This window comes from Raphanus sativus, chromosome 8, assembly GCF_000801105.2.
Source record: "Raphanus sativus cultivar WK10039 chromosome 8, ASM80110v3, whole genome shotgun sequence".
Lineage (NCBI taxonomy): Eukaryota > Viridiplantae > Streptophyta > Magnoliopsida > Brassicales > Brassicaceae > Raphanus > Raphanus sativus.
The window spans coordinates 19724804-19751210 of NC_079518.1; the positions used below are offsets into that span (position 1 = coordinate 19724804).

Consider the following 26407-nt stretch of genomic DNA (forward strand, 5'->3'; position numbering starts at 1 on the left):
ATAGACCTAAGAATTGAAGTCAAATGCAAAACCAACCCTTTTTTTTTCTCATTACTATTCACCTATGAATTTTCCAAACCATATGTTTTCAAAATATTTACAAAACTGCCATTATTTTTTTTTTTTTAAAAATCGAAAATGAGTAAAAACCAACTACACCCTAAGCATCTTTTCTTATTTACAACAATGCCATCATCTTCAATTTTGCAACCACCATTGAACCACCATGTTTGAGCTCATAAAAGCTCAATAACTCAATTTTAACCACTTTTTCTCTTCTCTAACTCAACAAATCTTTCATTTCCTCTACATTTCTATCTAAAGAACTCTCACAACTTTCATTTTCATCCCACAAGTTTCACATTCTCGAGTTTCTTCATTAGTAAATCGTCAAAGATGCTTCCTTTTGCTCGGTTTATGAGTTTGGACGGTTGAAAGGGTCGGAATCGAGGTTCACACCGGAAAAAGGTAACTGTTTACATGGTTTTCACCACTTTTTCAGTCTGTGTCGCGATGGTAGACTGCTTTATATGTCTACACCAATGTGTAGACGTACGATTCCGTCTATTTGTCAACGAACAAGTCAGTTTCGCAATTGACTTTTTTAACTTTTTTTTGGAACGCAGACTTCCCCAGCAGTCTACATCCTTACCTTTGACTACAAAAACAAAAATCTACGTAGACCTACCAAGACGGCTACGAAAAAGAGGTTGGTTTTACATTTGACCGAACTTTTGACTTTCTTAAGTAGACTTCAAAGGAAGTCTACGAAATGTAGTCTGCCAATGAAGTCTACTTAAGGTCAGTTTTGCATTTGACCAAAACATTGACTTCGTTGAATAGGTTAGTATTGTATTTGACTAAAATGTTTTTAAATAAAATAAATATTTTTTAAATTGTAGACTTCCAATGCAGTCTACGCATTTTTCACAAAAAAATATAGACTGTTCTTGAAGTCTACATATTTATTTTGGTCAAATGCAAAACCAACTCATGGGTTTTAAAGTTAGAACTTATGCGAAGTCTACAAATCTGTAGACTACATATGAAATCTACATTCGAAAGTCAAACAATGGTCAATTGCAAAACCAACCTATGGGTTTTGAAGTTAGACCTTATTCGAAGTCTACGAAACATGTAGACTACATATGAAATCTACCTTCGAAAGTCAAAACTTGGGTGAATTCTGGTCAAACTAACCTTTTCAATGTGGTAGACTAAAACGGAAGTCTAAATGTATAAAGTCAAAACTTGGATGAGTTTCTGGTCAAATAAAAAAAGTAACCCGTAAAATTTTCAATTGCAAAAACTAACCCAAAAAGTAGACTGACAGGGACGTTACATTGTTGTAGACTGACACGAACGTCTACACTGTCGTAGACTGATTGAAAAGTCTACGTAGGAAAAAAAATTAAAACTGAATTTATGTATTATTCATAAAGTTTATTCTAGATTTTTTTGTTTGAAAGTGTGTGTTAGTTAATCCTAATAGGTTGGAGTAATTTTGAAAAGAAAAACTGTTGTAGTTATGAAATTATAATACTTTTGATTTCACAATGTTGTTAGGTGTTAACTGTAGACATAATTGTAAGTCTACATTAATATTTATTCGCTAATTGCGTAAATTTATATTCTTTTGCAGGAAATGACTCAATTACCGGCCGTATACGGAGAATGGGTGGAGAAAGGCTCATTGTGGGAGTTTGTGGTCAATAAAAAAAAGAGAGGGAGAATGTTCCCTTTGAAAGATGGTTGTACACATGTTGAACTTCTTCAAATGGTACAAGAAGATTATGATCTAGACTAAAAACATATTGGTTAAGTGTGTTGAGTGATTTGTAACACACACTTTCAACGATTATTGGGTAACAATGTTTTTTTTCTTTCAAACATATGCAGCGTGGGTTTGAAGTTTTCTTTAATAATCGTTGAAAGTGTGTGTTACAATATGTTACAAACTAAGACATTTGTTTGAAAGTGTGTGTTAGTTAACCCTAATGGGTTTGAGTGATTTTAAAAAGAAAAACAGTTGTAATTATGAAATTATAGTACTTTTGATTTTACTATGTTGTTAGGTGTTAATTGTAGACATATTTGTATGTCTACGTTTATAGTTTTATGAAACATGAAATATTTATTCGTTAATTATGTAAACTTGTATTTTTTTGGAGACAATGACTCAATTACCGGCAGTATACGGAGAATGAGTGGAGAAAGGCTCTTTGTTGGAGTTGGGAGAATGTTCTGTATATATGATGGTTATACACATGGTGAACTTATGCATGTCACGAATGATCGAAAAGTGCAGAATTTGATTGAGTTATCTAATACACACTTTGTACGCCTTTGTGTATCAAGTCAAAACTAAGTACACTACAAATTTTTGGTTTGGATATATGTTAGATAACAAGTGTAGACGTCTTTCCAAATTTAAGAATGTAGACTACATTTGAAGTCTACGTCATAAATTCTATCAGAAGTTCATTTGTGTATTAATCATCATATATTTTTACTATATAGTTATATTACAGTGTGTGTTAGTAAATTTTAATGGTTTTGGATGAATTTCAAAAGTTAATGTGTTATAGTTATACACTTGAATTTTTTTGCAAAAATTTGTGATTAGTTTTACTCTTAAAATTTCTTGAAATTTTTGTTTAGATTTTCTTCAACTCACATGTGTGTTAGTTATTGTTTTACCTCATGGTGGTTTCACTTGTTTGGTTGATTAGTTCTTGTAAAAAATCAATATCTAACAACAAATTAATACTATCATACAAGTGAAACAAAACTAAAAGTGAATACAATTTTTATTGATTATGCATCCAAAATTATTAAAAAATGAATATTTTATTGTGAGAAAATATTACAAAGGAATTTATTTGACTGTGTTTGATTTTTCATAATCTTGATGCCTCAAATAAAATCTTGGAAAAAGTACCTGCAAAGTAAGATAAAGTTATGAGAAAAAAATAAGATACAAAAATAAATCATATTTTAGTAGACTTTTAATTAAGTCTACTTAAAGTTTATTGTTCAGTAGACTTTAGTTGAAGTCTACACTAACGGAAAACTTTCAGATCCAAAATTGTACATTTAGAAATTTGATTTTTTTTTTCTAAAGATATTTCAAAAACTATTTTTTTTGTCAACCTTTATCAAAGAAAAAATATAAAATATGAATCTATAAATTTAGTTCAATATAAACACAAAATATATCTATAATGAATAAATGTAAATCTTACATTTTTAGGAAGATGATTTGAAAATTTTGGAAGAGAATATTTGCAAAATAAAATAATTTTATGAGAAATAAAATAAAATTAAAATAATATTTGAGTGAGTTTTTAATGAAATCTACTTAAAAATCAAGGCTATTAGACTTCAAGTGAAGTCTACCAGCCCTGACTTTTAGATAGACTTCATTTGAAGTCTAACATATAGAAAAAAATCTAAATCTGAAAAATGTATATATTAAAAAATATCAAATAAGTTTAAATCTAAAATCTTTAGAAAATATAATTTATATGAAAATAGTAATAAACTAAAGACATAGAGTTTTAATATGTAACTTTATTTAAATATAATTACAGAAATAAATATTTAAAATCTATAAATGTAATTCTTACATCTTTTGGAGGAGGAGATAACAACCATGGAAGAAAATACCTGCAAAATAAGATAAATATTAAAAAAGCATAAGAAAAAAGACTAAAGTCATATTTTGGTAGACTTCCCGTGAAGTCTACTTAAAATGTGTGGTTTAGTTAACTTTATAAGTAGACTTCATTTAAAGTCTACACTGTCAGATAATTTTTAGATCTGAAAAAAATCTATACATTTTGAAATATGAAAAACAGTTTTAAATCTGAAAATAATTTAAAATAAAATTTATCAGATAAAATAGTATAAAAGTAAATGCACAGAGTTTGATCTATAACTTTATTTGATTATAAACTTATAAATACACATTTAAAATCTATAGATCTAAACTTATATTTTAGAGGAGGAGATGAAAACCATCAATGGTAATACCTGCAAAAAGATATGTGAGAAATAAATAACATAAAAAATACACATTTAAAGTCTATAGATCTAAAACTTACATTTTTAAAGGAGAATATGAAAACCATGAATCATAATACCTAAAATGACAACATAACTTTGTGAGAAAAACATGAGAGGATTTTAGAGAGAAATGAGAGAGTTTAGAGAGAAGGGAGAGAGTTTTAGAGAGAAGTGAGAGAGTTTTGCAGCCATTTTAGAGAGAGATTGTGTAAATTTCATTTATATATGGAGACATAAATGTAACTAGGTTAAAAGATTGCCGACATTGTAGACTTCTTTTGAAGTCTACTAAAATTAAAAATTAAGAGTAGGTTTTATTGTAACGTAGTAGACCTTATTGAATGTCTACAATGATAATTTTATTATTGTTGTTAATTCATTATTGTTTTAATAATTTTAACATAAAATTTACTGAACTTTATTTTTATGTTTTATTTAATAGTTATAGTATGTGATTTCACATTTTATTCTTAAAACTCAATTTAATTTAAAATAATAAATTTTTGTTAACAAAATTTAAAAATGTAGACTGAAAACGACGTCTCTAGCATTATAGACTTTATTGTAGATCTACGAAACCCTAAACCACAAATCTCAAACCCTAAATAGTTTGTTTGATAATCAAAAAGTTTCCTTTACTGTATCAAATATCAAAATTACACAAAATATAAACTACAAAACATTAATAAGCACATTTAAGTCAATAAAACAAAAAAAAATCAAAATCTAAAGTCTAACCCTAAAAATCTACCACTAAGAGACATAACATGTTACAACCTTTTGTTTCTAAACTATGAACATTGTTTAACATATGGTTACCAATTTTGGTATATATTCTTTAAAATTGTTCAGTTATATAAAATTTTAATATATTTACTTCATACTATTCATTATATTAATGATTAGTTAAAATCTATCACAATAATTATTTTTAAACAATTTTAAAACAAAATATTATATAAAATTTTGGTGTAGACTACACATCAAGTCTACAAATTAGACTTCGCTGGAAGTCTAAAAATATGTAGACTTCCTTCTTCTACATGTAGACTTCCAAAAGGATAGAAACGTAAATACCCCTCCGTTTTTTTGTTTGTTCATAAGGACTAAATGGTATTTTCATCTTCCATTTAGGTTGGTTCTGCATTTGACTGAAATTGGAGTACACTAATGTATTTGACTTCAATATTTAGGTTGTTTTTAGCAATTCTCCCAAAATAAAATGATTTATGTTTTTAGGTCGTCCGTCACAAATATTATCAAATGCTTTCTTTGGTTGGACTAGACAAATTGATTACTGATCAAAGATCCTATGTTTCGGTTATAAAGAAAACATAAAACAAAATGTCCCATTTATAATTGAATAAAACATTGACTCAGTTTTCTATATCTATATTATTAAAACATTAAAATTGAAATACCTTTTAGAGTTGTTTGGAAACAAGTATAACAAATTAAATGAAATCTATTTGGAAACTTGGATAGTAGATTAAATATTTTTTTCATTTTATACCTATAGTCATTGAATTCATTTTTTATTTACATATTATGCCGTTTGGAAACTTGACTAGCAGATTAAATGAGATTTGTTTGAAAACACGGATAGTAGATCAAATATTTCTTTTTATTTGCATATTTAATCATTGTCTTTCTTTATTATTTACAGATTCTACAACTTCATTTAAAATCAAATATTTTAAATTATTTATTTACAATAGATTGTTATTTCTTTGTGCTGAAAATAGAACACAAAATTATAATATATAGTATATCTCAATTTGCTTCGATACAATTTTCAAGAAAATAAAATATCAAAAAAAAAAAATTCATAAAAACTACTGCAAAATTAAATCATTTTTAAATAAATAAACAAAAAGATTAATATATGAATATTACAATTACATCAAATTGCATCAAGTTATAAAATTATAAATATAATATTATGTAGATAAAAAATATTATCAAATATTTATATTATAAAATAATACTTTATATATATTTTACACAACATAAAGATATAAATGAGACTTTTATAAAATCAGTGATTCATGAATTTACATTGAACACAAGTTAAATCCAATATCCAACACCCCTGCCAAGGTCTAGTGAATTATTACAATTAAAGTAGCCAACATAATAGAGAAACTATACCACGAGCTTTAGGGTTTTATGCTTTAAAAGCAGTCCCAAAAGCTACAGTACCGAGAATATACAACATATGTATGTGATATTGTATACATAGACAAATGTACGAGAAGGCGCATGGGAGGCAACGTGAGAGTGTGCATGAACTGTTCCATCCACGTGTAAAACGTGAGCTGCGCACAATTCCCATGAGGTTGGCTCAGGTTTGGGCCATCATGCGCCACGTTGTACTAAGTTATGGTGGTAAGCGTGGCCATGTCACACTTGCGGTCTCTTCGCTTTCCACAATTGGCAAAAAACCAAAAAATGTCCTAGCTGGAGAGGACATAAAGCTACCTATAAAATATAATAATTTCCCTTCTTTTTATATTTCACTTGTCGTTTTATCCATAGCTGGACATTTTATCCGTTACATTTGACTCAATTTATTATTCGCTTTGATTCGATCCGAAAATCAAGATATCTGTGAGTCTTCGAAGCAAAACAAATATTAAAAATTAATATTCGTTGAAAGCGGAGCAAATCACAAATGCTAAAAAAATTAGAGGCAGATATCCGATCCGCTCCGACTTATGTATATATAGATATATATCTATCACTAAATATGATTTTTCAATGTATAATCTTATATAATTATCATTTTAACATATAATTTTATTAATTTTGTTTATTAAATTATTTATAAAATATAAAACCAAGAAAACTACATTTTTTCTAAGATTTATTAATTTTTTAAAATTTATAAAACACATAATTTCATTAATTTTTAGTTTATCTTTTATATTGTGCAAAATATCTTTGAAGTAAAAACAAATTTGTATAATATTTTTGTAGATTTACTTGTATCGAAAAAGGATGGATAAAGTATCCGTAAATATCTGTGATATTCACAAAAATATCCAAAAATTTGTTGGATATCCGGAAAGTCGGATATCCGTATTTTTTCGAAGCAAATCAAATCGGAAAATCAGATATCCTTGAAATCCAAAGTAAATCACAAATACCGAAAAAATATGGTACTATTCGATCCTTGCCCACTCCTAGTTTTATGTGTCAAAACATGTTTAATCAATGTAATGTGGTGCGGCTGGTGCCTTGATTATGCATTTTCATTAGGTGTATTTTGTCCGCAAAATATGTCTGTCTAACTAAAGTTCAAAAAAAAAAATGTCTGTCTAACTAAAAAGGTAGTATATATGTAAGAGAATTGGTAATCAATGATAGAATATAATTGTTTTGATCACTTAATTTACACTTACAGTTTTCTCTAGATCCGTCAGATCATATTTCCGTTAACCGTGAAACGTTTTCATTTCAATGCTAAGCTGACAATGTCTAACAAATTACTACTTTTATAGTTTATAGATCTCACCTTCTTGATTTAAATTCCAAATAATAATTTGAGTGGCATTACCAGAATCTCGTAATCACGTGTGAATATATTTGTTTTTTCTAATCGTTCAAATATAAGCCCACAAAATTCCCCGGTGTCGCTGTTGATTATTATTCTTGAGAGTTTTGACAATATATGAAAGATGAAAACATATGGTTCCAGATAAAGCTTCTCACATGTTGGTTCATCCTGGGTTGATTAGAGTCATGAAGATATTGCCATATACCTAAACAGGCTAATCTGAATCATTTTAATAGAAAGTGGGATAGCTGCTTCCTCAAAACTCCTATGAGATTTATTCCACTTCTTGGTATTCTAAACTGACTAATGGTTCGAGATAACGCTTCTCACATGTTGGTTCATCCTGGTTTGATTAGAGTCATCAAGATATTGCCATATATCCGAACAGGCTAATCACCTGAATAGAAAGTGAGATAGCTGCTTCCTCAAAACTCCTATGAGATTTATTCCACTTCCTAGATACCCTGATCTTCACATTAAACTGATGTTGAACTTTTTCTAAAAAGAATATAATTGTCATGCTGTTATACATTAGTTATTGTTACAATTATACTTAGCCGTTTGTACATATAGATGTAGTGGTGACCATGAATCGGATATCTGGATTTTTGGAGATATTCTGATCCGATCCATTTTGTTATAATAATCAATTATTTGATCCAATTCGATCTGTAGCCACACGGATATTCGGTGCTCCGGATATTCAGATAATTTTAGATTTTCGACCGTATATCCGATTCGATCCGCAAAAATAAATTAAAATTAGTAAATAAATCATAAATTCCAAAAATAAGATAAAATAATAATAACATTTTATTACAAAAATAAACTTTTTAAAATTCTAATAAATAAATTAATAAATTTATTAAAAAGTACAATAAAACTTATATACAATATAATATTTATATAAATTGTATATATATATATACGTCTTTACATACATGTATATGTATTCATATAACAGATCAGATCAGATATTCATTCTTAATAATATTAGTATCTTGTGATTTTCTTCGTTTCTTACAGATATTGCATATAAGTATTTTCTTTGCTTCGTAAAGTTACATATATTTGGAATTTTGGTTCAAATCGAAATAGATAAAATGTTATTCAGGTCTTTGACATCGTGATTGCATGTACGGCCTGTATATCAGTATATCAGTATATCAATATTAACAATTCTCATGGTCTTGCATATATGCAGATGCAACAAGCATGCTGAGCTATAAGACTTCTTTCACGTCAATAAGTTCTGTATACACTATGTTGATTTGTACCCATAAATATGTACATAATATGTATATCATACTCATCAATAGGTAAAACATTCTCCCTCTAACCGGATTAACCTAAACGCTTTTAAACGAATGTTTTCATATTTTTTAGAACTGTAATATCACTAATTTTCATATACAACAATTGTTTCTTCATATCGAAATCCGCTTGCATGCTTCTATACAACTTTATGCAAAATAAATAAAATCCGTATGTATATGAAATAGACTAATCTTTATCAAATCTTTATTATCTCTGTAGCAAATGTCAGAAGCACGCGCCAGTCTCCAATCTTCCACCGGAGAACCTCAAGTCTCTAAGCTCTCCTTGGTCCTTCCGAAAATGGGGCATGGACATCGTAGGGAAATTTCTCATGGCACCGGGGCAAAAGATCTTCCTCCTAGTCGTGACCGATTACTTCATAAAGTGGGTAGAAGCTGAAGCACTAGCCAAGATAACGGATCTCCAGATTAGAAAATTCCTATGGACCCACGTGATCACACGCTTCGGAACCCGTCATGAGATCGTCACAAACAACGGACCCCAGTTCACGAGCTACAACTTCCGAAAGTTCTGTAAGGACTGGAACATCAAACTTTCCTATTCAGCACCACGACATCCCCAGTCAAACGGTCAGGCCGAATCCACTAACAAGATAGTGGTGAATATGCTCAAGAAACGCCTAGAAGACGCCCATGGGCGATGAGCAGAGGAGCTACATGGAGTACTCTGGGCCTATCGGACCACTCCGAAGACAGCCACCCAGGAGACTCCCTTCTCGCTTGTCTATGGTGCTGAAGCGGTAATACCCACGGAGGTGCACGTAAGGACCACTGTCTCTGAATTCCTCTCCCAGGAAAAGAACAACGAGCTAATGTCCCTTAAACTAGACCTACTCGACGAAAAAAGAGAGGCGGCCCGCCTTAGAAACACGTCCTACCAGTTGAAAGTAGCCAAGAGCTATAACAAAAAGGTCAGATCAAGAACCTTCCAGAAAGGGGACTGGGTCCTAAGGCGAGTCTGTGACCACACAAGGGACAAATCAGCCGAAAAACTCGCTCCTGGATGGGAGGGTCCCTATAAGGTAATAGAGGTGCAAGGGGCATGAGCCTATAAGCTGGAAGACAGCGACGGTAAGGTCTAACCCGACTACTGGGACGCCTTGCACCTCAAATTCTATCACTTCTAAAGTAAGGTCCCCGGATCAAGCTTTATATACTATTAATATTATTATGATATATTTAAGTACACTAGTTTCCTACTCCTATGTATGCGATAACGTCTCCGGACTAAGCTTATAAAATACATTATTAGTTACGGCTAAAGGGGTTATAGGAACTCCAATGTACTTAAAGGGGCATACTACCTAGGTTAGGCCCTAAGGGACCTTAGATCTTAGCAAACCCTATATATACTAGTGAGACTACTCACATTGGTGTACGACATATAAGGAATAGGTCTGATCAACCTTATTACATTGTCTGCACCTCGGGCCCTGCGTAAAGGCTATAAGACCAAAAGATACGTGGGGACTACCGTACTAGTGCTACCCAAACCCTGCGTTAAAGACGCTACGAGCTAAATACACGCATGGGGCATGACGTACACTGCAAAGTACTGTAATCAGATGCTGACGGCTGATATGCAGGGAGCAAATGTGCGAAAAAATCGGTTAGCACCAAAATTTAATACTTATCCAGACGTAGAAAGTAGTGTGTCTGGTGTGAAGTCGCTCCGCGGGGCAGGCCCACGCCAGACCACAGTAAGTCTGAGCGTGACCTTTTCTGCAGAAAGGTAGAGTGCAGCATTGAGATTCACGAGAGTGGCCTATACATCTGGGTGGCAGAGTGCGGTTTCTCAATAACAGATCGGTAGTGGTTCCCCCATGGGTAGCAGAATACGATCACAAACCTCCCATAACGCATACGGCCTCAGTGTCTATGACGAACCTCCGGTTTTAGTACGGCCTCAGGGTCTATTTAACAACCTCCGGGTTCAGTACGGCCTCAGGGTCTATATAACTACCTCCGGGTTCAGTATGGCCTCAGGGTCTATAAAAGAGCCTCAGGGTTCAATACAGCCTCCGGGTCTGTAAGGAATCTCCGGATTCAAGATCACCTAAGGGTTGATCAAAGACCTTCGGGCCTAACTGATCTTCAGATCTAATAAGAACCTTAGGGTTCAAGAATCTTTGAATCCAAATCCCAACCTTCGGGTTTTCCAAGGACCTTAGGGTCCAAAGGCATCAACCTCCGGGTTCGAGGTATCCATCGGGTTTAATCACGGTCCCAAGATTTAAAGATTAAACCCCCAACACTCAGAAACCTCAGGGTTCAATGAGCAAACCTTCGGTTTAATAAAACGGCCTTGGGGCCTAGGTAAGGAACCTCAGGGTTCAAGGTCTTAAGAACTTCCGGGTTCTAGGGCTCAAGAACCCCAGGGTTCAAACCAAGCTAGAACTCTAGGGTTCTAAGCAAGGATCTTTTATTCCAAAACTAAAACTCAAGTTTTTAATAATGGATTATAAGGTCTAACGCTTCTTTAATTATTTCAGGGCTCAGTCAGTTTACTAACAAGATCAAAGTCCTAGACACTGATATCCTTCCAAGGGGTCAACCCTTACAAGGGTCCGACCCTTACAAGGTTCCAATCCTTCCAAGGGTCCATCCCTTCCTACGAATCTGCATGTCTACCTAGGCATCCTTTCATTCCGAAGATACGGAACTGATTCGACGAGGTCTAAACCCCTAGGCTATCAGTGGAGTAGGAGCCTATAAGCTGGAAGACAGCGACGGTAAGGTCCAACCCGACTGCTGGAACGCCTTGCACCTCAAATTCTATCACTTCTAAAGTAAGGTCCCCGGATCAAGCTTTATATACTACTACTATTATTATGATATATTTAAGTACACTGGTTTCCTACTCCTATGTATGCGATAACGTATCCGGACTAATCTTATAAAATACATTATTAGTTACGGCTAAAGGGGTTATAGGAACTCCAATGTACTTAAAGGGGCATACTAGCTAGGTCAGGCCCTAAGGGACCTTAGATATTAGCAAACCCTATATACTAGTGAGACTACTCACATGGGTGTATGACATATAAGGAACATATCTGATCAACCCTATTACATTGTCTGTACCTCGGGCCCTGCGTAAAGGCTATAAGACCAAAAGTTACGTGGCGACTACCGTACTAGTGCTACCCAAACCCTGCGTTAAAGACGCTACGAGCTAAATACACGCAGGGGGCATGACGTACACTGCGAAGTGCTGTAATCAGATGCTGACGGCTGATATGCATGGAGCAAATGTGCGAAAAAACCGGTTAGCACCAAAATTTAATACTTATCCAGACGTATAAAGTAGTGTGTCTGGTGTGAAGTCGCTCCGCGGGGCAGGCCCACGCTAGACCACAGTAAGTTTGAGCGTGACCTTTTCTGCAGAAAGGTAGAGTGCAGCATTGAGATTCACGAGAGTGGCCTATACATTCTCAATAACAGATCGGTAGTGGTTCCCCCATGGGGAGCAGAATACGATCACAAACCTCCTTTAACGCATACGGCCTCAGTGTCTATGACGAACCTCCGGGTTCAGTACCGCCTCAGGGTATATATAACAACCTCCGGGTTCAGTACGGCCTCAGGGTCTATATAACAACCTCCGGGTTCAGTACGGCCTCAGGGTCTATAAAAGAGCCTCAGTGTTCAATACAGCCTCCGGGTCTGTAAGGAATCTCCGGATTCAAGATCACCTAAGGGTTGATCAAGGACCTTCGGGCCTAACTGATCTTCAGATCTAATAAGAACCTTAGGGTTCAAGAATCTTTGAATCCAAATACCAACCTTCGGGTTTGCCAAGGACCTTAGGGTCGAAAGGCATCAACCTCCGGGTTCGAGGTATCCATCAGGTTTAATCACGGTCCCAAGATTTAAAGATTAAACCCCAAGACTCAGAAACCTCAGGGTTCAATGAGCAAACCTTCAGGTTCAATAAAACGGCCTTCGGGCCTAGATAAGGAACCTCAGGGTTCAAGGCCTTAAGAACTTCCGGGTTCTAGGGCTCAAGAACCCTAGGGTTCAAACCAAGCTAGAACTCTAGGGTTCTAAGCAAGGATCATTCTTTCCAAAACTAAAACTCAGGTTTTTAATAATGGATTATAAGGTCTAACGCTTCTTTAATTATTTCAGGGCTCAGTCAGTTTACTAACAGGATCCAGGTCCTAAACATTGATATCCTTCCAAGGGGTCAACCCTTACAAGGGTCCGACCCTTACAAGGTTCCAATCCTTCCAAGGGTCCATCCCTTCCTACGGATCTGCATGTCTACCTAGGCATCCTTTCATTCCAAAGATAAGGAACTGATTCGACGAGGTCTAAACCCCTAGGCTATCAGTGGGGCAGGAGCCTATAAGCTGGAAGACTACACGGTAAGGTCCAACCCGACTGCTGGAACGCCTTGCACCTCAAATTCTATCACTTCTAAAGTAAGGTCCCCGGATCAAGCTTTATATACTACTACTATTATTATGATATATTTAAGTACACTGGTTTCCTACTCCTATGTATGCGATAACGTCTCCAGACTAAGCTTATAAAATACATTATTAGTTACGGCTAAAGGGGTTAGAGGAACTCCAATGTACTTAAAGGGGCATACTAGCTAGGTCAGGCCCTAAGAGACCTTAGAGCATAATTATCGGGGCTTCTTAGTGAGTCCTTAGGGTGGAGGACCACAAGAGGGACCACCAAAGCTAAAAAACAATCAGAAACGTCCCACAATAAGAAACGTCCTTGTTATGTTTTGTGACTGTTTGCGGGCCCCACAGACGCGTGGCGGCCCGCCATTGACTCTCTATTTTTTATATTTTTTTTTCAGAAAAATCAGAAAAGAAAAAGAAAGAAGAAAAGAAAAACTTTAAGGACGGTACAAACCGATAACGATGCCCTTAGATCTTAGCAAACCCTATATATTAGTGAGACTACTCACATGGGTGTACGACATATAAGGAACAGGTCTGATCAACCCTATTACATTGTCTGTACCTCGGGCCCTCACTACAACAAATATGGCTTTTCATAGCAGATTATAATAGCATATTTTTCGTAACTGCTATTAAAAGGTAGTTGGAAGTCTGGGTTATAAAACCATAGCATTAAAATTATGCTATTCCCAAAAATCAGTAAAAGATAATTAAAAACTCACTAATCCGACACGTTTTTACAATTAGCGCCAACACTTAGACTAAAATAATGGTTTTCGCGGCCTACTTAGCCAAACCAATACTTTCAATAGCATTAAAAAAAAAATTCTTCTTTCCCCTTCTTCTTCGGTCTTCGTCTCCTCACTCTCTTTCTCTTCGCTCACCACCGATCTCAAGAAGCTCACCTCCGATTCAGCCCTCATCTCATCCGATTCATCCTCTAATCAACCCGATTCGGCCCTCATCTCCTCCGATTCAGCCTCACCGTGATCCATCCCTCCTCGAGTTCTCCGTCGATTTCAATCCCATTTTAAAAACTGAAAGTGGGCATCCCATCGATAGATTAAAGTCTACTGATTAGGTAGTTTCTTGCTCTGCTCATTGTTCTCATTAGTTAGGTTTTGATTTTCACTATCACTCAATCCCATTTTAAAAACTGAAAGTTGGTGTTTTGACAGAAGTGAACCCACGGCAAAGCTTCTCTTGATGTAAGAGAACAGCTATACAAAGAAAAGTTTTCATAGAGTTTCTGAGAACTTTTGGTAGTTTTTGTCGGTCCCTAACCCCGTGTGAGCTTTTTTTTACTATCTTAGTATATATGTATGAAACATATTGAACTACTAGTTAAGAACAGAGCTTGTCTTGTGGCTGAATCGCGTTGTGCTGTCACTGTATTGAAACTGCAGTTTGATAGCTGCGGTGAGATCTTATTTGGTCTTGCTCTGATCTGTGACTTTGCCTGATTATTCTAGAGTTTTGAGTTTGTTTTATTTTGTTGACACTGAAGTTTGGTGGGTTTCTTCTTCTTGCAGAACAGATATGGCGTTGTGGGAAATGCTTGGATGGTCAGAAGAAGATCTAAATGAGGTCTGATACAAAGTCATGATAATGTATGACTATTAGAGAAATTCAAGCTTTTCAGAAGGTGCACACTGGAGTTGATGAGTTTTATAGCCGGTAGTGTTGAGTTTCCCATTTTATTATATGTTTAGAGTGTAAAATTTAGATGGTAATCTATGGTTTAAAATGATAATTAGAGTTTGTATTTTATTATATGTTTGAGTGTAAAATTATAGGATTCAGTGTGTGTTTTAGTTATATTTTAGTACATCAAAAGTTTGTATTTTAATTTATATGCTTGATAAAAAAATAAAGGATAAAAAATGATAATTAAAGTTGATAAAAAAAATACGAGTGTATATAATATTTTAGGGGTTTATATCTACACCCTAAACTCCAAATTCTAACTCCAAACATTATGGAAATATCTTTTTTATTTGTATTTTGTAATATCGAAAAAAAAACAAAACATAAAATTTAAAACTTCAATCTTCTCATGATATCACTTTAATCTTGAATTTAAACTCAAAATTTAATTATTTTATTCTAAATTCAGACACTAAATCTTAAATCTATACCCTAAATTTAGTACCCTAAACCACAAATTCAAATCTTACTACAAAGTCATAAATTTTATTTTTCAAACTTATATAATATTATATATATATATATATATATATATATAATAGTTTAGAAGTTTATATGTTCACTTTGATGTTATAAAGTTTGGTGTATTTCAAACCCTAAACCCCAACATAACCTCAAACCACATACAACACTTCAAATTCTATATACTATAAATTTCAAATAAATCTAAAAAAATATATAATCTTTATATCAAAACTAAAATATATTGATTACATATACACATAAACTCAAAGTCTGATGTTATATCTTAAATCTAACCCCAAAACACTACATTACAAACCCTAAACTTACTAATTATTTTAATCTTATATCATTGGTTTTACTAAGTTAAATATTTTTTATAAGAAGTGAAATCTAATCATTTTGTCAATCTTTTATCATTATTTTAAAAAATTTAAATGAAAACCTTAATCTTTATATAAATATATCAATAAAATATATAATTACAATTACTAAAATATGGAATAACAATTTTAACTAATTGGGCAATCTTAGCCATTGATTGAGTATAATCGAATGGCTACAAATAAATCTTTTGGTTAAAACAAATTGACCAATAGCATACAAGGACGAAGATCAGAGCCTTTTAACCTCAGCCGTTGATTAACCTAAATCTAATGGTCAAGATCTTGTTTCTCTAATCTCTTATCGCATTTTTTTTTCGCCGTCTCTTTCTCTTCTCTTTTGTTTCAACTTTTTTTTCTTAATCTCACAGACTTCATCTTTTCATTCTTCCCAATCTCACAGATCTTGTCACTCTGATCTCTTTCTTCATCCCAACTAAACCTTGCCACTACAGACCTCGTCTTCGTCTCCAATCTCTTTGTGTATGTGTTTTTATTTATATGGGGAAAGTTCTGATCTTGTACTGGTCACCTCTCTCTCTCTCGCACACTCTGTCTCTCGCTCTCTCTTAATATCCTGATTCTGGTTTTGTTTTTGTGTTCTTAGTTAAATAAAGCGGAGGAGGATGGAGAAGCTTTATGGTTGTAATCTCAGCACCGACGCGGCAGACTCGTCTCTGGTCAAGCTCTGTATTGGTTTCACCTCCTCACCACCACCACAGGTCAATTAACTTAACCTTACTCTTATCTGCTCTCTTGTTCTCGTCACTTCTTATATATTTATGATTGATTTTTGTTTTGTTTACAGATCTATTAAGGACCAAGGAAAAGTGAAGCAATAATGTGACAAAGCAGCGTCTCTGGTCAAGCGTGGTGCAAGACGGTGGTGCAAGCCGGTGGTGGCATGGTTGTCGTGCGGTGGAGATGCGATGTTGGTGTGCTAACTGCGGCGGTGACTGAAAGAATTTAGTTTAGTGGATGTATTAGGTTTATTTAGGGTTAATTAGTAAACCAATTTGTAATTGTAAACCATTTTGTAACTGTATATCATGTAAACCAAAATTCAATTTATAAGATCTCACCGCAGCTATTTCTAAACCGGGTTTAATTATTAAACCGGCATTTGTAAACAAGTTTTTAAATAATATATTAACATTTTAAAACCAATTATCAATTATATAAAAAATCAATTTTGATTTTTAATTTTAATTTGGATTAAAATATACTAATTAATAATTTAATTAATATTTTTATATGAATAAGTTACAACCAGATATACACAGCTCAATATTAGTGCTACTAAATATAAAATAATGACACCAAGAATAAGCTAGTATAACATGAATCATAACAAAGAAATATAGCTACAAATGAATTATTTATAGCAACGTACATCTACTGCTATAAAGTTTAATATAGCACGGTTCATGTGTTATTAATAAATATAAAATAACATTAATAATACGCTATTATATGTTACCTTATTATAGCGTCTGGTAAAAATGCTATCATATCCTATCACCCTATTATAGCGTTGGCTGTAATAGCATTTATAAAAATGCTATAATAATAATAACATAGCGCTAATCGTCTGCTATCAATGGTCATATTTGTTGTAGTGCCTGCGTAAAGGATATAAGACCAAAAGTTACGTGGGGACTACCGTACTAGTGCTACCCAAACCCTGCGTTAAAGACGCTACGAGCTAAATACACGCAGGGGGCATGACGTACACTGCAAAGTACTGTAATCAGATGCTGACGGCTGATATGCAGGGAGCAAATGTGCGGAAAAACCGGTTAGCACAAAAATTTAATACTTATCCAGACGTAGAAAGTAGTGTGTCTGGTGTGAAGTCGCTCCGCGGGGCAGGCCCACGCCAGACCACATATTAGAGGAGAGGTGATTCGTCTGATCTACGAAACGGATATGGAGAGAAGAGGAATAGAAGATGAGAAAATCGAAAGGAGAGAGTCGATTTTGAAATGGAAATTAGGGTTCGGCGATTTCGAGCACGAAATTAGAGTAGACAGAGTCAAGAGGCCTAAATGATGGGTCTATGTTCAACAGGCCAAAATGTTAAACATGCTGAATTAAAAATCGAAGCCCACAAACACAATAACAATATCTGACGTTATAGAACATAATTGGCTGATTTTTAAGGGTGACGTGGACACTCTCATAGAGCTTCGTATTGCCCTTTTAGTAGTGTAATAGATAGGAGATTCTTTTGAATGGTCCTTTTAACTTTGATAATAGTCAGTTGCGGCATCATTTGTCAATAAATAATGGGAAAGGTAGTGGTGTGGATTTTTTTATACTTTGCAATCAATATGGTTTTTTTTTTTTTTTTCAATCAACATCAACATGGTTTTGAGGTTTGCTGACAGTTTTTTTGAGGTTTTCTGACAAAGATATATTTTCTTTTTAACTTAAAAATACATTTGTGGAAGGATAATTCCATTTTGCTTGCATTGGTTCACTTTATTGGTTCAAAATTAATTTTACAAAGTTTGCTAATTTTTGAAAACATGAGGTAGTTTATTCTACAATTTCTATAACATACATTCTACTTCTAACCGTAAAATAGAAAATGTCTTCTATCTTTTAAATTGTTTATACCGTAAATGGAGTATGCATTCTACGTCTTGCAGTGATCTACTTTTGCAAGAACACATATTTTACATTTTTCATTATTATAAATACACAATCTACTCATAGCCGGTCCTAGGCTAAAAGTCATAGAGCAAGGAATTTAGACGTTAAATGTTATCTACTATTTTGGGGCACTAATTACGGAAACATTTCTTTGGTGTAGTGGTTGAGAACTTCAAGTTCTCTTTGGGGTCTTGAGTTCGAGTTTCATTACGGTTATCTTCTATCACACTGGGAGAATATATTGTGCTTTATTATATTTTTGCGTTGTTTTTTTTTGTCAACCTTTGATTTTATTCGATTAAAGCCCAAAAGGCAAAAATGTTACAGTATCACGCAAAAAAACTCTCTCTCTTCTCGTAGAGAGAGAAAACTCTCTCAATCTCTACCCTCTTATCAAATCACATATCTATCAGAGGGTAAGAGATGAGTTGAGTTCTTTTGTTGTAATATAAGTTCGATCATTCGATCGATTTTACTTCGGGTTAGCCGATTAAGTTTTTCGCTTTGGCGATTTTGTAATTTCTGTTTGCAGAATAAATTTCCGATTTTGTTGTGATCTAGCTTTCTCCTTCTTTGTTTTATCAAATCTTAAGCCGTTTGTTTCAGATGTTAACTCTCTCTCTATTTACTAGCAAGCTTGGTTCCTGTCTCTACGTGGGTATCAATCTTCGTTTTAAGAAGTACAAGCGGAGTTTCCCCAAAGAACATGATCTAAGATATGTAATAGGATGCGATAAATCGATGCAGACCCATATGAGATGGAGCTTTCTCTATAAGAAAGTGTTCCAACAAGGATCTGTTATTTATTTATCAGAAGCTATTCTGTGGATAACTACTGGTGATTAGAGAGGATATCATCATGAATCAACGGAGGTTAAAGGAACGAGGTGGCAGCAAGCAGATTCAAGAGAGATGAGATCGGGGATCATTGCTCTTGTCGGCGTTAAAATTACGGCACTGCTTTCTCACCTCATTTCAGGAAGAGTAAAGCTTTGGAAGATGACACGTGTTTTATCATGCAAACATACTTAACGTGTATTGTGATCTTCTGAACTTTGGTTTGGGCTGAATGTAATTTATTTTTATTTGAGTCTTTTTGTAACAATTAGCCTATGAGCTTTAATATACAAGAAGTTGACAAAAAAAAAGCCCAGAAGGCAATTTAACAAAGTTACAAAAATCTTAAAATATTAATACTGAAGTACATTTATCTATGTCCCCTTAGTTTTCCACAAATATTACCACTCCATGCCACTACCATCAAAACAAAGTAGTTTAATCATTTAGTTTTAACATAAAAAAACGTGGCCTATACTGTTAATTACCCATTATTATTTTGTTTTGGCTTTTTTTTTGACTCACATGGTCCAAACTTCTAAACCAATCGATGGAAATATCTACGGTACTAAACCAATCAGTGGAAATATCTAAATTAAACACCCAAAAGCAATTAGTGTAAATTATTATTTATATTAAAAAATATCTACACAAGTATATTAACATATTCTATTGCTTATGGTGGAAATTATTTTCACAGTGAAGAAACATTTTAGATTGTTTTGCTTATGATGAACTTTTGGTTTTTTTAGATGGTTTATATTTTGGTTTCTTCATGACCAAAAAAAAATTGTTTGCAATATAAACCGAAAATGAATAAAAATTTGGTTTGCTAATAATATCTAACCTAATTAAACTGCTTTCCTTCCACTCCACAAAACATTCTTAAACCAGTCCTAAATTTACGAATTTTTTTAATTAATGTACATTAATGACATTTAAAGCAATTTTTAATTGATACGCACTCAAAGATTTTCCTAATTCTATACGATCATAATATAACTACTCAGAGATTTTCCTAATCCTATGCGAAAAGAATATAAACTATTAATTGTTCAACAGCTCGAGTCAAATAACTAACACAATACCAATTTTTTTTAAAAAAGCTTGACCACCAAGTTCTCCTTTTCTCTACGAATATTCCTTTTCCCTAATAGATAATCTTATATAATAAAGTTGAGTTTTTTATTTCTTTTGGGGAAAAATGACACCTGTCGCACTTTCTTTAATAACAATAAACTGTCAATCGAATTAATACACTCTAATATCAGGTCTTTCAAATAATCTAAACCCATTAAGAACTAAAATATCAAGCCCACGAACAATGTGTCGATCAGAGTACTTCTCTCTTCTGCGTAGGCCCCGTCGAATCTGATCCTCTTCATTCTTATATTATGACTGAGACGAAATGTTAGATAACATATTCTGTGGACGTTAATACACAACACATACGCGAACAGTCTACGTCCAGATTATAACTAATCACAGCCAAATCTACTGCTACTTGATTCACAGGGTCTGTTTCAGTTTTATATGGTGAAAAAAAAATAAAACAAAGACCGACAGGCCGTCAAAAAAAGTCATAACACGCCGAGATAAGCAAAGAATGAAGGTCTCAGCCTCGCCGTGTGCCAAGAGTGGAGCAGGTATTGAAACACATCTTTGGTTAACACCCTACATAACACAGTTTGGTTAATATGTTATATCTCGTCTCCGTGTTTAAATGTTGACAAAGATATGGAGCAAAGGTCATGGTTACAGGAAAAAAACACTCAGACGAAAAAGTGATAGCAAAAGCAACGATTATTAAAATGGAAACATGGCGTAATACATCCACCTCTGGGACATCAACAAAGGCAACCATTATACAACATAACGAGCAATTATAACAATTACCACCCATACTGATCTGCGATGAATAAATAAACGGTACAACATAACACCAACAAATGAGGCTTGTCAAGACATATACCATCACAAAATCAATAATCGGCCACAATTGGCCGGCAAGTTCAATAAAATTTTATCTTTTCCTCCAAATACAGCCTGCTTCACAAGCACAAGCACATGCACTACCAAATCCAACCAAAATATAAATACATACAACACATACAACCATCAAAATATAGATCTCCGCGCCAAGCGCGGATACACCACTAGTAAATAATAAATGTAGATTTAATTACTTTTAAGATCTTTTGCCTTTGATTGTGTTTTTAAATTATAACTACCAAAAATAAAATATCGAACTTATTGACATTTAACCTAACGTTCGCCATTTTTCACCACCAGTATATATATCTCATCATCTATTCTCCAAATCATATCAAAAAAATTCCAAAATCTATAACATGTCGGGCCTATTTTTAATTTTGGGCTATCATAATATAATTTTCAAAAGAATTTTATTTTTGTACATATCCATTACTTTTTAATTTTTAAAAAATCCTGTAATTAAAAGTTTAAAATATTTAAGCTTACATACACAAATTATAATAAATTTGAATTTAAAAAAAAACACACACTAATATTTTCATACTAAAAAAATGGATATTTATATAACATCATATTTTATAATCAGACACTTAACAAACCGAACAAAATACACCAATATCAAAATTCAACAAATATGAAAGCCGCTAAATTTTTATTTACCATTTAATCCAAACATACATCCGCGCGGGCGTGCAGGTCCAAAATCTAGTATACATTAAACGACGTCATATTACATAATGCATTAATAACAACAGAAGCGGTTTATAGCACATGTCATCAAGGGAAGCCTCTACAGATGCATGAAGACCACATGCGTCCTTCCTTGGAGAAGCAGCAACCTGATCGACGAGGGAGCTCCACCCCCGCGACTTTGACGTATTCGCTTCCACTTCGCTTCAATTCTTCGCCGTTCCTCTAATTGTCACAACCAACCTTAAAGATGCTTTCCATTGCAACCGCAACTACCTGATCAGAATAGCCTAACTCCACCAGATTTTAATCAAAGAAACTTGAGTCGGATTGAAGAGAGATCATTCGTTGGACAGTTTAATAAACGCCAAGTCTTTTTAATCTTCTTCACAAACGACTAAAGAAATCCATCTGACCCAATTCACTCTAAAATCAGAGATGCTTTCCTCAAAGCCATACTGGCACAGGTAATTGGAAAGGCTGATTGTCATAAGGGTGAACGGTAGAAGAAGGAACTGAATCAAATAATCAACATGATATAATGAAAACCATATGGAAAGCAATTTATCTCAATCCTCATCGAAGATAAAAGAAGAACTTAAAGATTGGCTTCGAGAGAGATGGAGAACACACCAAAAATTGCCACCACAAAAAACTTGTAGGCTAACCCGAAAGTGAAATCAATCAGGAGATCGAAGATATAAAACAGACACAACATTTAGATCCAGATATCTATAAAAAGATGTTTCTCATCTCTTCTTTGTGAAGGATTTAGAGATAGAGAACATAGAAAGAGAGAGAAGAGAAACAAAAAGACTTTTTTTTTGTGTTGTTATACTTTGTTCATTATACCAACTAGAATCACGGGTATTTATTTTTGTTCTTATATATTCTAATCTTTGATAATTTTATCAGCTTGATTGTTTTTTTGCGTTCATGTTGTAGATTATTATGTTATTTATTTTTGATATTTGTGTGTCTTGTCCAATGCGTTTAGCTTCCGAATTATTAGATTTTTTTTTTGTGTTCTGTGAGCTTCTATTCAATTTATTTTGATATATTAAACAATAAAATGTAAATATTATAGATTTTAATATAATTTTTAATTTTATTAAATTATATTCTAAACAGTTTAGTTTAAATTTTTATATAAAGTTTATATAGAGTTTAAATAAATACATGTATAGAGTTTGATTTTCGTGCCGGTGCGGCTGTTTGTTTTAATTTGTAGAATCATTTTATAAACTATTGGTAATTACTGGATTTTATTAATTGTGATCAAACACTATTAGACTATTTTTGATTATTATCGTATTGAATCTATTTGTATCACGAATAAGTGATTACTAATATATCCATGTATAATAATTATTATTTTTTGTTTCTACTAATTTTATATTGTGCTGAAACCCTAATATAAAAAAGAGCAATTCTCTCAATAACATTTTAAAGTTTTTATCACCAAAACCTCTTAAAATGATTAAAAATGTTTGAGAGAATATTAATTAAAGCCATGCGATATATGTTTGACCCAAGTGGGATAGATTTGATAAAAAATCTTAAAAATAGCACCGGAACCTCATAAAGCTACCAGATAGATAAGTGATCATGCAAGTTTTGAAAACAGAATATGAACATAGTGTTAATAAAAAAATTATGGTTAGTTATGATGATTGCTTTAAAATAGAAAAATATTTTGGAATGTTATTGATTTTAATTAGGTAATAATTTCAGATTTGGTGCACCAAAAATATATTTTTATACTAACTAACCAAATAAAATATTATAAATATATTTTGCATACTATACAAACAATACATTATTCATACAAAATAGTTTGTAAATAGTTTGAAGAACTACAGAAAAAAATATATTACACAAATCATAAAATTGTTCATAAAAATAGTTTGTAAATTATTTGAAGAATAATCAAAAAGCACATAACAAAAATAAAAAAATTTAAAATGTGTCGTTTGTTTGAGGTGTCAATTTAAAATGCGGCACTCAGTTTTGTTTCTTTTCTCTGTCTTGTATATTCTTTCTAGTTGCTATAGGCCATTGTAAATTCCTATTCTTTCAACAGTGATCAATAAATTACACATTTCATCAAAAAAAATTAAAATAATACTTAGATGATAAACAGTTCATGTATAGTCACATGCTTGAATAATCATGATTTGGTTGAATTATCATGATTCATGATAAGTATTGGATCGATTTTGTGGTAGGTGTTACACAATTGATATATAATAGTAGTCAATTGAATATTTAATAGATTGAATTTAATTTGGCGGCCGTACTAACCTTTAAATAATTGGTTTTCCAACACGTTAGTTTACGTTGGTCTTGGTTTAATATATGACTTAACTTTAGCTGGTTTATTAATACTAGGGGCGGAGCTCCGCGCAAGCGCGGGGTTATTGACGATTAAATGTGTTGTAAATTTGTAATACTTCAGCAATGTTATACTCTAGCTTCACATTTGGTTCTTCCTCGAATATAACCAGAAGAATTTTCTTGGGCTTCAAAAACGACCGAGAGATGTGTTACTCACTCGTGTTGACTGGTTCAAAGGAGATAAAAACGACATTCAGTATCGACCAACGCCTTCCCCGTTTAACCCAAATCAAACCCTTTCCCTTTCCATTCATCCTAATTGCTGTAGGATTTAGGTTTTCAGGCCCAAAAACATTTTGTTGCTGAATTGTATAAGTAACATGTTTGATCTTGCAGGTTGTACATCGTCATAGTAAGAACAATAAATGTAAATATAATAATTATTCTGAAAATTCAAAAAAATCCTATAATTCTTTCAGGCTCAAACCGGATTTAAAAGTTTATGTACAATATGTGGGTGGTGACAAAAGCTAGTACTGGGGCGGATACCATGACTCTTGCAGCCTTTACCCGAACATCAAAGGTTCTTAAGATGGATACAATGAGTGAGAATCCGAGAACAGCTATTGCAGATGAGTAGTCCAACCCCTTTGTGATATCATAGAAACCATGGAGACGGATCACCAGAAGATTGTGGATGATAAAAGTAATGTGTAGATGATTACCGAGTATGGAAAACTGCACTCCAGAACGAAGAGTTCATGGACAGGACACTGTACAAATCGACGTATTCATAGCAACCCGTCTTATCTTCTTTGAGAGGCAACTTATAGTAGTGTAATGAAGAAGGAGAGCCAGCCATGGAAATGCATCGCCTAGGCTTAGCACAGCGAAAGCAATAGAAGCAGGCTCCTGACGACAGTGACCATCGGCTCTTCTCATCATGGTTACCATGTCCGTTTCCTGAACAAACTCATTAATTATTCCAGTTCTCTAAACATAACATCTAAATGGTGTAGCTACTCAATCTTACCAAGGTATTCTCCATTGAGCCAGACATGCGATGTGTGGCCAAGGCTAGCAACTCTAACAGTAGGCTTGCCTCCGTCATTCTTAAGGTCACTGTCATCTATCATGAAGCTATAATATAGAAAATCAATCAGATAAGATTCTTATGTTTCGTTTTGATGTTTTCTTCTTAAATTCTGATTAATAAAAAGAAATCCACTTGTACTTAGTTTGTTGTGTACCATCCGTAATCAGACTCGTCTTTGGCCAAGCCATAAAGCACAACGGAACATAAGAATCACCTTTAAGCTCATTTAGAACGGCCTTGATGAACACCTTGAAATCAAACTTCTCATTGACTTCTTTGACTTCATATAGTTCCTTGCAGAATCTGCAGTGAGATGAGAGACAATCTGAAACATATAGCAACCAAAAAAAAATGAAAGTAAACAATCTCTTACTATTTTTTGTCGATGCAATACCTTCTGATCAAGGAGAAGTAGAGTGCTTCTTGATGTTTTTCGAGTCCCAAAAATGGAGAAGCCGAGCAACAATCAACGCTTGATAAAGAAGATTAACTGACAGAGGTTCTGAAGATTCATCCAACCTTTGACCCTCTTCAATTTATAGGTTTGATGTGAAGAATACGGAGAGATGAGCATCGCTTCTGAATTAAATGACGAAAATATTAATTGGTAAATCAAGAGACATAAGTTGAACAATAGGGAAGATTAAAAGTTTGGAGAAAAAAAAAACTATTTGGTGTTTGCAGAGAAGACGGAAGACGGCGAGGCAGAGAAAAAAAAAGCCCTAATTAACTTGAACACAAATCGCTGTATTTGATATACCTGAACATTAATTGAACCGAAATCATACCATATAAACCAAACGCGAGAATACAATCACCAGACCAAACCGAAACGACCATGGGACCCACAATCA

The 26407-nt window shown here is 33.5% G+C and overlaps 3 long non-coding RNA genes across 3 annotated transcripts; all 3 read left to right on the top strand.

Annotated features, from left to right (window-relative positions):
• Positions 1-374: 374 nt before the first annotated feature.
• On the top strand, positions 375-2066 carry LOC130498431 (uncharacterized). The gene is made up of 2 exons (XR_008937325.1): positions 375-709; positions 1643-2066. It is a non-coding gene; the product is annotated as an uncharacterized LOC130498431 (long non-coding RNA).
• Positions 2067-14103: 12037 nt separating this feature from the next.
• On the top strand, positions 14104-15237 carry LOC108810316 (uncharacterized). Its single transcript, XR_008937242.1, has 2 exons — positions 14104-14469; positions 14921-15237. It is a non-coding gene; the product is annotated as an uncharacterized LOC108810316 (long non-coding RNA).
• Positions 15238-16264: 1027 nt separating this feature from the next.
• On the top strand, positions 16265-17038 carry LOC108809334 (uncharacterized). The gene is made up of 3 exons (XR_001942819.2): positions 16265-16423; positions 16548-16662; positions 16749-17038. It is a non-coding gene; the product is annotated as an uncharacterized LOC108809334 (long non-coding RNA).
• The last annotated feature ends 9369 nt before the right edge of the window (positions 17039-26407 follow it).